Source organism: Hyla sarda, chromosome 4, assembly GCF_029499605.1.
Source record: "Hyla sarda isolate aHylSar1 chromosome 4, aHylSar1.hap1, whole genome shotgun sequence".
Taxonomy (NCBI): domain Eukaryota; kingdom Metazoa; phylum Chordata; class Amphibia; order Anura; family Hylidae; genus Hyla; species Hyla sarda.
Genome location: NC_079192.1, coordinates 105,341,739 through 105,353,861, shown reverse-complemented (window position 1 = coordinate 105,353,861; position 12,123 = coordinate 105,341,739). Strand labels below are relative to the sequence as shown.

Below are 12,123 nucleotides of genomic sequence, written 5' to 3'. Positions count from 1 at the left end.
GTATACGGGGATGTATGAGGGTAATTTTTTGCGCTTTGATTTGTAGTTTCTATTGGTACCATTTTTGTTTTGATGGGACTTTTCAATTGCTTTATAGATGTTTTTTTATGGTATTTGAAGTGACCAAAAAATGTGCAAATCTGGTTAATGCACTATTACCACTTTTGGGGCCCCACTTTTGATTTTGGCCTGGGCCACGCTAAGCCTAAAACCGGCCTTGCTTGAGGTTCTATCCCCTCCGTGCTGCACTGCCTTGCCGTGCATTTTGTTTCCCTTCCGATATCACTGCACAGTGTAGGATGGACATGCTCCTCCTCCAGACCTCCCCTGTAGCATGCGCAGCGCGTTCTGTGATGTCATGCGGAGGTTGAGTCACAGCAACGCAAGGGTGAGGGCAGCACGGCCTGGTGGTTACTGCACAATACCAGCATCATTACTCTCGGTATCACATTTTCCCAGAACCGCTTACGGCATCCAATATCTGCTAGAGGTAATTTTTTCATTTTTAAATCATCAATTTGTAATAAATTGTGTAATTTAGTGGTTATATAATTATTATTATTATTATAGTGTGAGTTACCACTACCATTTTTCTATGGATTCTCTAGTTAGTTAGTCACCCTAATGTTTTAGTTTAACAGCTTTAACCCCTTAAGGACCAACTCAAGTAAACCTGTACATCCCTGAAATACAAGGCCTGTTTTTTCAAATCGGGGATGTCTGACTTTATTAGAGAATAACTCTGGTAACGTTTTGCCAATCACGATAATTCTGACATTGTTTTTTGTCACAAGTTGTCCTTCATGTACATAGTAAAAGTAAGCCAGTATAATTTCAATTTTTTTTTTACAATGCAAAAAATCATGAAATTTTTCAAAAAATTTAGATTTTTTGCTATTTTAACACTAATAGGTTGCAAATATTTATACTTTCTGACCAAATAGTTTATGAAACATATAATTTCAGATGTCTACTTTATTTTGAAAGCATTTCTTTTGTTTTTAATTAACATTTTAAATGAATTTGAAGCCTAACAATTTACAGTATTTATCGGGGTATACCACGCACCGGCCTAGAACACGCACCCTCATTTTACCAAGGATATTTGGGTAAAAAAAGTTTTTTACCCAAATATCCATGGTAAAATGAGGGTGCGTGTGTGTGCGTGTATACCCCGATACACCCCAAGGAAAGGCAAGGGGAGAGAGGCCGTCGCTGCCGGCTTCTCTACCCCTGCTTTTCCTGGGGTCTAGAGCCCTGCTGCCGGCCCTTCTCTCCCCCTGGCTATCGGCGCTGCTGCCCGTTCTGTCCCCCGACTATCGGTGCCAGGGGGAGAGAAGGGGCAGCGGCACCCATTTCCGGCGCCGCTGCCCCGTTGCCTCCCCCCATCCCCGGTTGCATAATTACCTCTTGCCATGGTCGGGTCCGCGCTGCTTCAGGCCTTCGGCGTGCGTCCCCTGCGTCGTTGCTATGCACTGCACGGCGCGGCGCACTGATGCCATGCGCCGTGCAGCGCATACCAACGACGCAGGCGACGCACGCCGGAGGCCTGAAGCAGCGCGGACCTGGCAATGGGGGACAGAACAGGCAGGGGCGCCGATAGCCAGGGGGAGAGAAGTGCCGGCAGCAGGGCTCTAGACCCCAGGAAAGGCAGGGGGAGAGAAGCGGGCAGCGACGGCCTCTCTCCCCCTGCCTTTCCTGGGGGTGTATCGGAGTATAACACGCACATAGACTTTAGGCTAAAAATTTTAGCCTAAAAAGTGCGTGTTATACGCCGATAAATACGGTAACGACATTTTCAAAATTTAGAAAATTTTAAAAGTACATTTTTTTTTATGTGCTATGCAAGGTTTGTAGAAATTTGAAGGTGGTAGAACAAAGGCCCCCCCCCCCCCCCCCCCAAATGACCACATTCTAAAAATTAGACCCCTCAAGGTATTCACTAGGGGGTACAGTGAGTATTTTAACACCATCATTTTTTGGCAGGAATTAACTTTTTTTCACAAATGCATCATTTGTGGGGCATATTTTTTGTACATCGCTTCTGATATTGAAAGAAATGCACTCTATATTTTATTGAGCTGCTCGGCCCGTGTTTGGAAATACCCCCGCTTAGGCCATATTTGGTTCCTTGGCCACACGGTAGGACCCAGAAGGAGAGGAGCGCCATTTGGCTTTCAGGGCATCATTTTAGGCTGAATGGATTATAGGTCGCACTTCATGCCTGCAAAGGGTTTTAGCTGCCAGAACCATACAGAACCCCCACAAGTGACCCCATTTTGGAAATTACACCCCCTAAAGTATTCACCTAGACCAAAAGTGAGTACTTTGAGTCCTTTTTGTGTGGCTGGTTAGAAAGTCAGTGGAAAAATTTACATTTTCCTTTTTTCCCCACAAATGCATAATTTGAGGGACATATTTTTTGTACATTGCATCTGAAAAGTAGAAAATGTTCCCCATAATTTATTACACTGTTCGAAACTTTACACTTTTATTTACACATTGTTTTTACACTTTTTTTTACACTTTTAATTATTTTATATTTTTACACTTTTTTTTTATGCTTTGAAATACTTAGTATTCCAAAGCATTGCAGTTATATGCTGGCTGCAGTTTTACACTGGCAGGCAGCATATCAGGATGTGCCTCAGGCAATGACCGGGGCAGACCTGGGGATCCCAGTAAAGACCCCCGGCATCCCAAGTAACCAGCAGCACCCCGCGATCGTTGCTGCACCCCTTCGCTCTGTCAAAACTCCTTACAGCTCGCAGTCGCTTCCGACTGCGGCTGTAAGGGTTAAACTGCCGGGACCAAAGTTTTCTTCGATCCTGACAGGTCCCCACCCGCCGGGGATTACACAGCACCCCACAATCGTGCTGCGGGGTGCTGAAGGGTTACAGAGGGAGCTCCCACCCTCTGTCAAAACACTTACAGCCCGCGGTCACTTCCGACCGCGGCTGTAAGGGTTAAACTGCCAGGACCGAAGTTTAATTCGGTCCCGGCAGTGCGGCAGGGTCCTAGCTGTGTGTTACAGCCGAGTCCCTGCCGCGATCTCGTGCGTGCACTGGGCAGCACCCACAAGAGCCATGGTCGTGTATACTCATCCTAATGGCGGAACGTGCATCCTGCCTGGAGATGTATACACGTCCATGGTCATTAAGGTGTTAATGATAACAGCTATTGTTTATTTATTTTATATATATCTTTCAGATTTTTTATTTTTTTTTCCTCAGCCATGTAGACTATGGGGGAGTTTTATCAAAACCTGTGCAGGGAAAATTTGTCCAGTTCCCCATAACCAATCAGATGGCTTCTTTCATTTAGCAGAGGCCTTGTTAAAAATGAAAGAGGCAAGCTGATTGGTTGCTAGGGGCAACTGGGCAACTTTTCCTCTGGACAGGTTTTCATAAATCTCCTTTTAACAGTTTATTTCTTCTTCCTTCATGCTGCATTTTTATTTTATTTACTCATTCGTTCAGCCTCAGGGCGTACCTGAGCAGGCATTCAGCAGGCATGCCTTGACAACACCTGGGGGGTCCTGAGACCCCACCATGTCGGTGATTGCCGCAAATAACTGATCAATTCAGATCAGCGATTTGCGGCAATTCCGGGTCAATCGGGCCCCGGTGACCCGGAAAAAAAAGGATGATAGGTGCCGTCCGAGATGGCACCTATCATCCCTTAGAAGCATGAGTGAAGTGGCACTGGTGCCACCTCACGATCGTCCTGCTTCTTCGGCTGTTATTGTCCAACGAATTTGGACACCTGCAGTGGGGGTGTCCCTAATGGCACCCGCTCCGCCCCTGTTCTGAAGGGCGAGAGCGGGTGCCAGGAGCCCTCACCTGAGGCTGGGGCCCCCGATCCCTGGCATCGGCGGTGGGATTGGGGCCCCAGCAGAGGAGGAGGCGGCAGCGACGGCATGCTGGGGGTTGTAGTTATGCAACAGTTGGAGGCACACTGGTTGCAAAACACTGAGAGTTTGTTACCAGTGTGCCTCCAGCTGATGCAAAACTACAACTCCCAACATGTACAATCTATCAGTGCATGCTGGGAGTTCTAGTTTGCAAAAGATGGAGGGACACTGGTTGCGAAACACTGATTTAGGTAACAAACTCAGTGTTTTGCAACTAGTGAGCCTTCAGCTGTTGCAAAATGCTACAACTCTCAGCATGCAGTGACAGCTGACGGCCATGCTGGGACTTCTAGTTATGCAACAGCCGGAGGCATACTACTAAAACTCCCAGAATGCCCTTTGGTTGCCCGTGCATGCTGGGGGTTGTAGTTATGCAACAACTAAAGGCATACTGGTTGCAAAACACTGATAGTTTGTTACTTAACTCAGTGTTTCACAACCAGTGGGCCTGCAACTGTTGCAAAACTACAACTCCCAGCATGTACAGTCCATCAGTGCATGCTGGGAGTTGTAGTTTGCAACAACTGGAGGCACATTGGTTGTGAAACGCTGAGTTAGGTACCAAACTCAGTGTTTTGCAACCAGTGTGCCTTCAGCTGTTGTAAAACTACAATTCTCAGCATGCACTTACTGCTGAAGGGCATGCTGGGAGTTGTTGTTATGCAACAGCAGAAGGCACAAATACAACTCCCAGCATGCCCTTTAGTAGTGTGTGCATGCTGGGGGTTGTAGTTATACAACAGCTGGAGGCATGTTTGTGCCTCCAGATGTTGCATAACTACATCCCCCAGCATGCACGGACAGTCAAAGGGCATGCTGGGAGTTGCAGTAGTGTGCCTCCAGCTGTTGCATAACTACAAGTCCCAGTAAGTGCATGCTGAGAATTGTAGTTTTGCAACAGCTGAAGGCACACTGGTTGCAAAACACTGAGTTTGGTACCTAACTCAGTGTTTCACAACCAATGTGCTTCCAGCTGTTGCAAACTACAACTCCCATGTACAACCGTTGTAGTTTTGCAACAGTTGCAAGCACACTGGTTGCAAAACACTGAGTTAAGTAACAAACTATCAGTGTTTTGAAACCAGTATGCCTCCAGCTGTTGCATAACTACAACCCCCATCATGCACGGGCAACCAAAAGGCATGCTGGGACTTTTAGTAGTATGCCTCTGGCTGTTGCATAACTAGAAGTCCCAGCATGGCCTTCCGCTGTCACTGCATGCGGAGAGTTGTAGCTTTTTGCAACAGCTGAAGGCTCACTAGTTGCAAAACACTGAGTTTGTTACCCAAATCAGTGTTTCGCAACCAGTGTCGCTCCAGCTGTTGCAAACTACAACTCCCAGCATGCACTGATAGATTGTACATGTTGGGAGTTGTAGTTTTGCATCAGCTGGAGGCACACTGGTTGCAAAACACTGAGTTAAGTAACAAACTCTCAGTGTTTTGCAACCAGTGTGCCTCCAGCTGTTGCATAACAGCAACCCCCAGCATGCACGACAGCCAAATGGCATGCTGGGAGTTGTAGTTTTGCAACAGCTGGAGGTTTGCCCCCCCCCCCCCACCATGGGAATGTACAGGGTACATTCACACAGGCGGGTTTACAGTGAGTTTCTCGCTGCAAGTTTGAGATATAGCAAATTTTCCGCTGAAGCTCAAACTCCCAGCGGGAAACTCGCTGTAAACCTCTGCCAGTGTGAATGTACCCTAAAAACACTACACTACACTACACTGCACTAACACATAATAAAGAGTAAAACACTACACTACACTACAAAGTAAAAAGTAAAACACTACAAAACAGAGCCTCCAGCTGTTGCAAAACAACAACTCCCACTATTGCCGGACAGCCATTGACTGTCCTGGCAGGCTGGGAGTTTTACAACAGCTGGAGGCTCCCTGTTTGGGAAACACTGCCGTAGGGTAATTTTGGAGCGGAGGCAAGTTTAATTCTTGCATCTGGGTCTGTCCCCATGCAAATCCCTAACATAGGCCTCAAATGCGCATGGCGCTCTCTCACTTCATAGCCCTGTCGGATTTCAAGAAAACAATTTAGTGACACATATTTCCGTACTCGGGAGAAATTGCCTAACAAATTTTGGGGGGCTTTTTCTCCTTTTACCCCTTATGAAATAACATGCAAGTGTTGGGGTCTACACTTGCATGTTATTGTAAAAAAAAAATGTTTTATACTTTACATTTTCACAAGAGGTAAAAGGAAAAAAAGACCCCCAAAATTTGTAACGCAATTTCTCCTGAAAATACAACATATGTGGGCGTAAAATGCTCTGCGGGCGCACAACAGGGCTCAGAAGTGAGAGCACAAAATGAAAAAAAAATGCTGATGTTACCCTAAATTTTTTTTTCACAAGGGAAAATAGGGGAAAAAAAGCCCCCCAAAATGTGTATCACCATTTCTTCTATATAATAGTATAAGTATAAAAATATCCCATGTGTGGATCTAAAGTGCTCTGCAGGTGAACTACAAGGCTCAGAAGAGAAGGAGTGCCATTGGGCTTTTGGAGAGAAAATTTGTCCGGTATTGAAGGCCATACAAATACTGAATAAACCACTTTACACAGAAGTTAGTGCCTCAGCTCTACACAGGCTCTACACACCATATAAGATATTACATACAGTTACATCAGGTGACGTCTTCTCTGATCGGTGTCAGTCAATTTCCTTTTCTTATCCATCTGGCCCAGACCGTCATGACTATTTCTTCCAGCCACAACTCCACAGAACCTGCCCAACAAACATTTAAGGCTCTGCACTTTTCAAGCACTTATAGCGCTCAGTATAGTGGGTAGAAAAGTGGGTAAGGGGAAGAGTAGGTAGCCCCCCCCCCCTTTAGGCAGTTGGTCACTAAAGGGGGTATACAGGTCCCTTTACATCGTTTCCCCCATCACACAAGTTAAGACCACAGTGGGTAGGTAGGGAATCCCCCTATAAGATAGAACACCCCAGTAGGTCGATAATGTCCCTAGTAGATGATGCCTCCAGGTAGGTAATTTCCCCAGTAGGTAGGTAGTAGTTGATGCCCCCAGTAGGTAGTAGGTAATGCCTCCAGGTAGGTCGTATTTATTGCCCCCAGTAAGCATGTAGTAGGTAATGCCCCCAGTAGGCATGTAGAAGGTAGTGCCCCCAGATAGGTAATGCCGCCAGTAGGTAGTTTCATCAGGTAGTTAATGCCTCCATTAGGTAACGTCCCCAGTTGATAGTGCTCCTCAGGTAGGTAATGCACCTAGTTGGTAGTACCATCAGTAGGAAGTTCCCCCAGGTAGGTAATGCCCCAGTAGATACTGTCCTCAGTATATAGTAGGCAACCCTGTAGTTGCTGCCCCTGTACTGATATTAATGGACCTGCAGCCCATCTTGGCATCTAGGGTGACCGGCCCACCGGGAATTTTTCCAATATCTTGGTAGGCCAGTCCAGCCCTGGTGGTCAAAATTGCAAAAAAAGGGCTGAGTCCTTAAGGTGAAAATGGGCTGAGTCCCTAAAGGGTTAAAAGGGCAAATGGCTACGTCCTGATAGTTTAGATTCAAATACAGATTGTTCTGATTTATTGTTTTAAACTTGCATGATACTACATATTGTTCACACAGAGTACCTGACCTGGGCTGGTTTACTGATTGCAATTCACATAGAGTTCATGAGCAAATTGTGCAGGTCTGTTTATGTATGTGTGCATGCAAGCAAGAGTGTATTTATTTGTGTGTGTGTGTGTATATATATATATATACATGTATATATATATATATATATATATATATATATATATATATATCTCTATGAGTGTGGTTTTCCCCTTTGATTTTGAGTGGGACTCCATATCCAGACCTCCATGGGTTGAAATATTTGATTTGTGTGATTTTGTTGTCAGCACATTCAACTATATAAAGACAAAAGTATTTCATATGATTAGTTCATTCATTCAGATCTAGGATGTGTTATCTTAGAGTTCCCTTTATTTTTTTTGAGCAATATATATATATATATATATATATATATATATATATATACACATATACATGCCTTGTCCTGAAGACATTTGGTATGGAGCATTGTCTTCTGTGCAATCTATTGATCATGGCAGTCATGTGATCGCTGAGACAGGTATCGGAATATGTTGGAGGTATTAGTTACAGCTACTATGGACACACGGCAGTGTGAACAGAGTTTTACTCTCCAACATGTGGCTCTTCATCATGCCAGTGCAGCTATAAGCCGTCCAAGAACCAAGAGTTACTGAACTTGTAGTTCTACAAGAGTTGGGGGGGGGGGGGGTAAACTGCCTTCAGCTCTGGAGAGCACCATGGAGAGGCCTTGGGGGGCGGAGAACACATAGTTAAAGTGCACAGTACTTACACGTCACATTACAATGAAGTACAAAGCAAAGTACTCACCTGAATCCTGTCCCTCTTGGCAGCTATGAGGCTGAACTGCTGATCCATGAAAAAAGGGGTTAGGCTGGGTTCATGCCTGTGCTGTTTATTCTGTTGTTCTGCTCAGTCATTGGAGCATAACAACAGAAACAAATGTGCCTGATCTGTTGCATGACAAAGACCAAGAGTGCCCCACGGACCCAATAAACACACAGGGGAAGATTTATCAAAACCTGCGTAGAGGGGAAAAATGCAGTTGCCCATAGCAACTAATAAAACTGATTCTTTAATTTTTTAAAATGCCTTTGAAAAATTAAAGAAGGCATTTGATTGGTTGCTATGGGCAACTGCACCACTCTTCAATTTTGATAAATGTCCGCCATACTCCTTATTCTCCCCTTTCCTCACACACATTGGTATGTACTTTATAGTTCTGTTGTGAGTGTCCTGTAGGTAGATCCAGCAGAAACAGATTGACACCGGGCAGCCATTCCTCTCTCACCGCTTTTGATTGACACTTAGTGCTACCCAGCTGGTGACTTTGGTAAAGTTTGTCACTATAAAATACCATATTTCTTTTTTTTTTTTCAAATTTAAAAAGAAATAATAAAAAAAATGCTTTACCCCAAAGTTTTTTTTCCAGGCCTATCTATCTCTGCCCAGCTCATAGGCTGCAAACGTGCCAATCTGAAGTGTACTAGATTCATACGTATTGAATTTCTTTTTTGTTTTTTTCATACTTTTTATGATAAATTTTTTTTAAATTCGTTTTTTTTTCACAATAGATTTTTTATCCTTTCGTAGGAATACAAGGTTCTTTACAAAAAATCAACCAGATATGTCCAACTCCAAGTACCTGATGCAGCCACCTGACAGTATGACACATTGTGATGAGAATTACAACAGCCTTCCTCTCAGAGTGTGGATTCAGCTTGGTTATGTATACTTTGCACCAAGGTGGATGCCAAGCTAGTACCATCTCCGACTACACTCATAAAAAGACACCAGCTAAGAATTGAGGAACAAAAGCACTGATGTTGCAACCTGCTGTGTCTCCAAAATGCCAACGACCGTGAAGGACCATAGACTACAACAGTCTTCCTATCTACACCTGGATCCAGCATGGCATGTGTACTTGGCATTCCAGTGGACAACAGGCAAATAACACTTCAAAGGCTGTTTGTGCACAGAAACAACCTGAGAAGACCGCCCATACACCTGGTGATAGCAGAAGACCAAGATCAGCTCAGAGCAGCAACCCCACGAAGACCATCAATTACAACAGTCTTCCTCTGCATGAGCGCATTCTACATGGTGTTTATATATGACATTCTGGTGGACAGCAGAGAAATAACATCTGAAAAGTCCCTGCCAGTGCAGAAACCACCTGGGGCATGTACACCTAAGAAGTCCACCCATACACCTGCTGATGGCAGAAAACCACAAGCCAGTCAGAACTATGGCTCAGCAAAGAAGATCGACTAAAACAGTCTCTCTCTCCTTTAACTTATCCACTATGGTGTCTTTACATAGCGGTCAGGTGAACATGAGGAGGCTAGGAGTAGAAAATTAGAACATTGTATCTACAAAGCGGTGAACCTGGCGATACTATACACCATCACCCATCAATAAAATGCTATTATTTTTAAGGTAAATATAACATAGAGATAAGTACAATCACAACCAGGTCCGGCGGGGTTCACATCACAATTATGTCTTCTGAGAATAGTATACATTGGCAACCTGTCAAAATGGGATTGTGACGTACACAAACAAGATCAGGCAAAGCCCCATTGATTTCAATGTTCCAAACATAGCCAGCTACTGACCATGTTTGAGTAACTTGTTTCTGACTACATTTGGGCCATTGAAGTCAGTGAGGCATGTGCCTGTTCATTCCATACACTTATATACGCTGGTATCTCATTTCAATAGGTCGTCAATGTATACGTGTCTCAGGTGGCACAATTGTGATGTGAACCCACCCTAACATCATCAGTGGCCTTGATCCAAGGTTCTCAAACCAGTTGCCTTTTTCCGAGTTCGAGAAGGAATTTTTTCCTGCAACACAAAATTGGCTGAACATGTGCTGTTTTTTTTATTTTTTTTAAATTTTAACGTTTTATTAATTTTATTCAAAGTACAAAATTCAAGTAAAGTACAAAAACACCATCAATAAACAGGCATCGTAAGAAACGCGGTTGTCAATAGGGTATACACATATGATGCGTACCATCACTATATAAAGTCAGGTATTCAGTAACAAGACAGCATGTTGAATACATTAAAGTGAATAGTTAAAGACATGACAATTCAAACATCAGTCAACTCAAGGTACATGGTCCGAGCTTCTATGCGATCAGGATAGGTACAATCAACAACAATGTGGTTGGTGTAAGCAACATATGGGAAGAAGAGGAGATGAGGACAGAAAGAAGGAGGAAGAAGAGACAGGAAAGGGTTCCAAAGGGACAGAAGGGAATGGGAACGAGGAAGACTACTAGGTTAATAAGAAAGAGGTTGTAAGACTTACCCAGCGGGTCAGGAGGGCTTCAGAACAACATGGCAAAGCAACGAGGCATGGTGGCTATTTGTGAAAAATGGGCTGTTTAGGTAGAGGGAGCACCGGAAACTGGGCGTGCTGTAGGGCTTGGGGGACATATGTTTCCGAGTGAAAGATGCATGGATGTATAGTCCCTAGAGGATGTAAAATGTGTCCAAGGGTGCCAGACGGTGTTGTATTTGTCTATCTGATTTTTGGAGTCGGCTAGCAATTCTTCCATCCTGTGTAGATGGAAGGATTCTTGGAGCCAAGAGGTATTGGATGGGGGAAGTTGCGATTTCCAAAGTCTTGGAATTACCGTTCTGGCCGCAAGCAACAGAAACAATATTAGTTTGCCCGTATGCTTGGGTATGTGAGCAGGAAGGATGGTGAGTAGGATGACTTCTGGCGTGGGGGGGAGCTGGGTCAATGTGATACGATGTATTATATCTATAACTTGAGTCCAGTATGTAGATAAGTGGGGGCAGGTCAGCCAAACATGAAGCATATTGCCACCTACACCTCCACATCTCCAGCACGTATCTGGAACATCGGGATAGAATTTGGCGAGTAGGGATGGCACTCTGTACCATCTCGTTAGAACTTTATAGTTGATTTCTTGTGCTTTACAAGAGATAGAGGTGTGGTGGCATTGATTCAGAGCCCTGGTTCAGTCTTCCTCCGTGAATTGATGTCCTATTTCTTTTTCCCAGCCTAACCGGAAAGGGAGCGGATCGGTTGTAAATTCATGTATGAGGAGAGAGTAAAGGACACTGATTTTATGGTTGATTTTATGCAAGGAAACACAGAGGTTTTCAAAGTTGGTGAGTGGACGATGAAGTGATATGTGCTGGGTTTTTGCCTTCTTCTGGATCAATGAATTTAGTTCTAGAATCTCTATATCATTATTTTCCAACCAGGGTGCTGTAGTTTTGCAACAGCTGGAGGCACCCTGGTTGGGAAACACTGCTCTATAGTCACTCTCAGTACATACTCCACACAGCTATCCTGAGTACACAGTATATTAGGTTCTTATTCACACATAGAGCACATTGCTATTATTACCATGGCATGTACCAACACTGGACACATATGCTCTTGTATAGCTATTTTGATTTGTCACATGCTGTAGGTAACATCACAGTTCAATTATTTTACATGCACTACTCATAGTACCAGTAGCTGGGGTCAAGAAGGAATTTTTCCCTGTAACACAAATTGTCTGAAAGTGTGCAGGGTTTTCGCCTTCCTTTGGGTCAATGGCTTTACCTATAGGTACTGTATAT

The 12,123-nt window shown here is 44.2% G+C and overlaps 1 long non-coding RNA gene across 1 annotated transcript; it reads left to right on the top strand.

The window, feature by feature from the left end:
• The first annotated feature begins 377 nt into the window (after positions 1-377).
• Positions 378-11,673, top strand: LOC130366877 (uncharacterized). Its single transcript, XR_008891971.1, has 3 exons — positions 378-490; positions 9,100-9,945; positions 11,551-11,673. It is a non-coding gene; the product is annotated as an uncharacterized LOC130366877 (long non-coding RNA).
• The last annotated feature ends 450 nt before the right edge of the window (positions 11,674-12,123 follow it).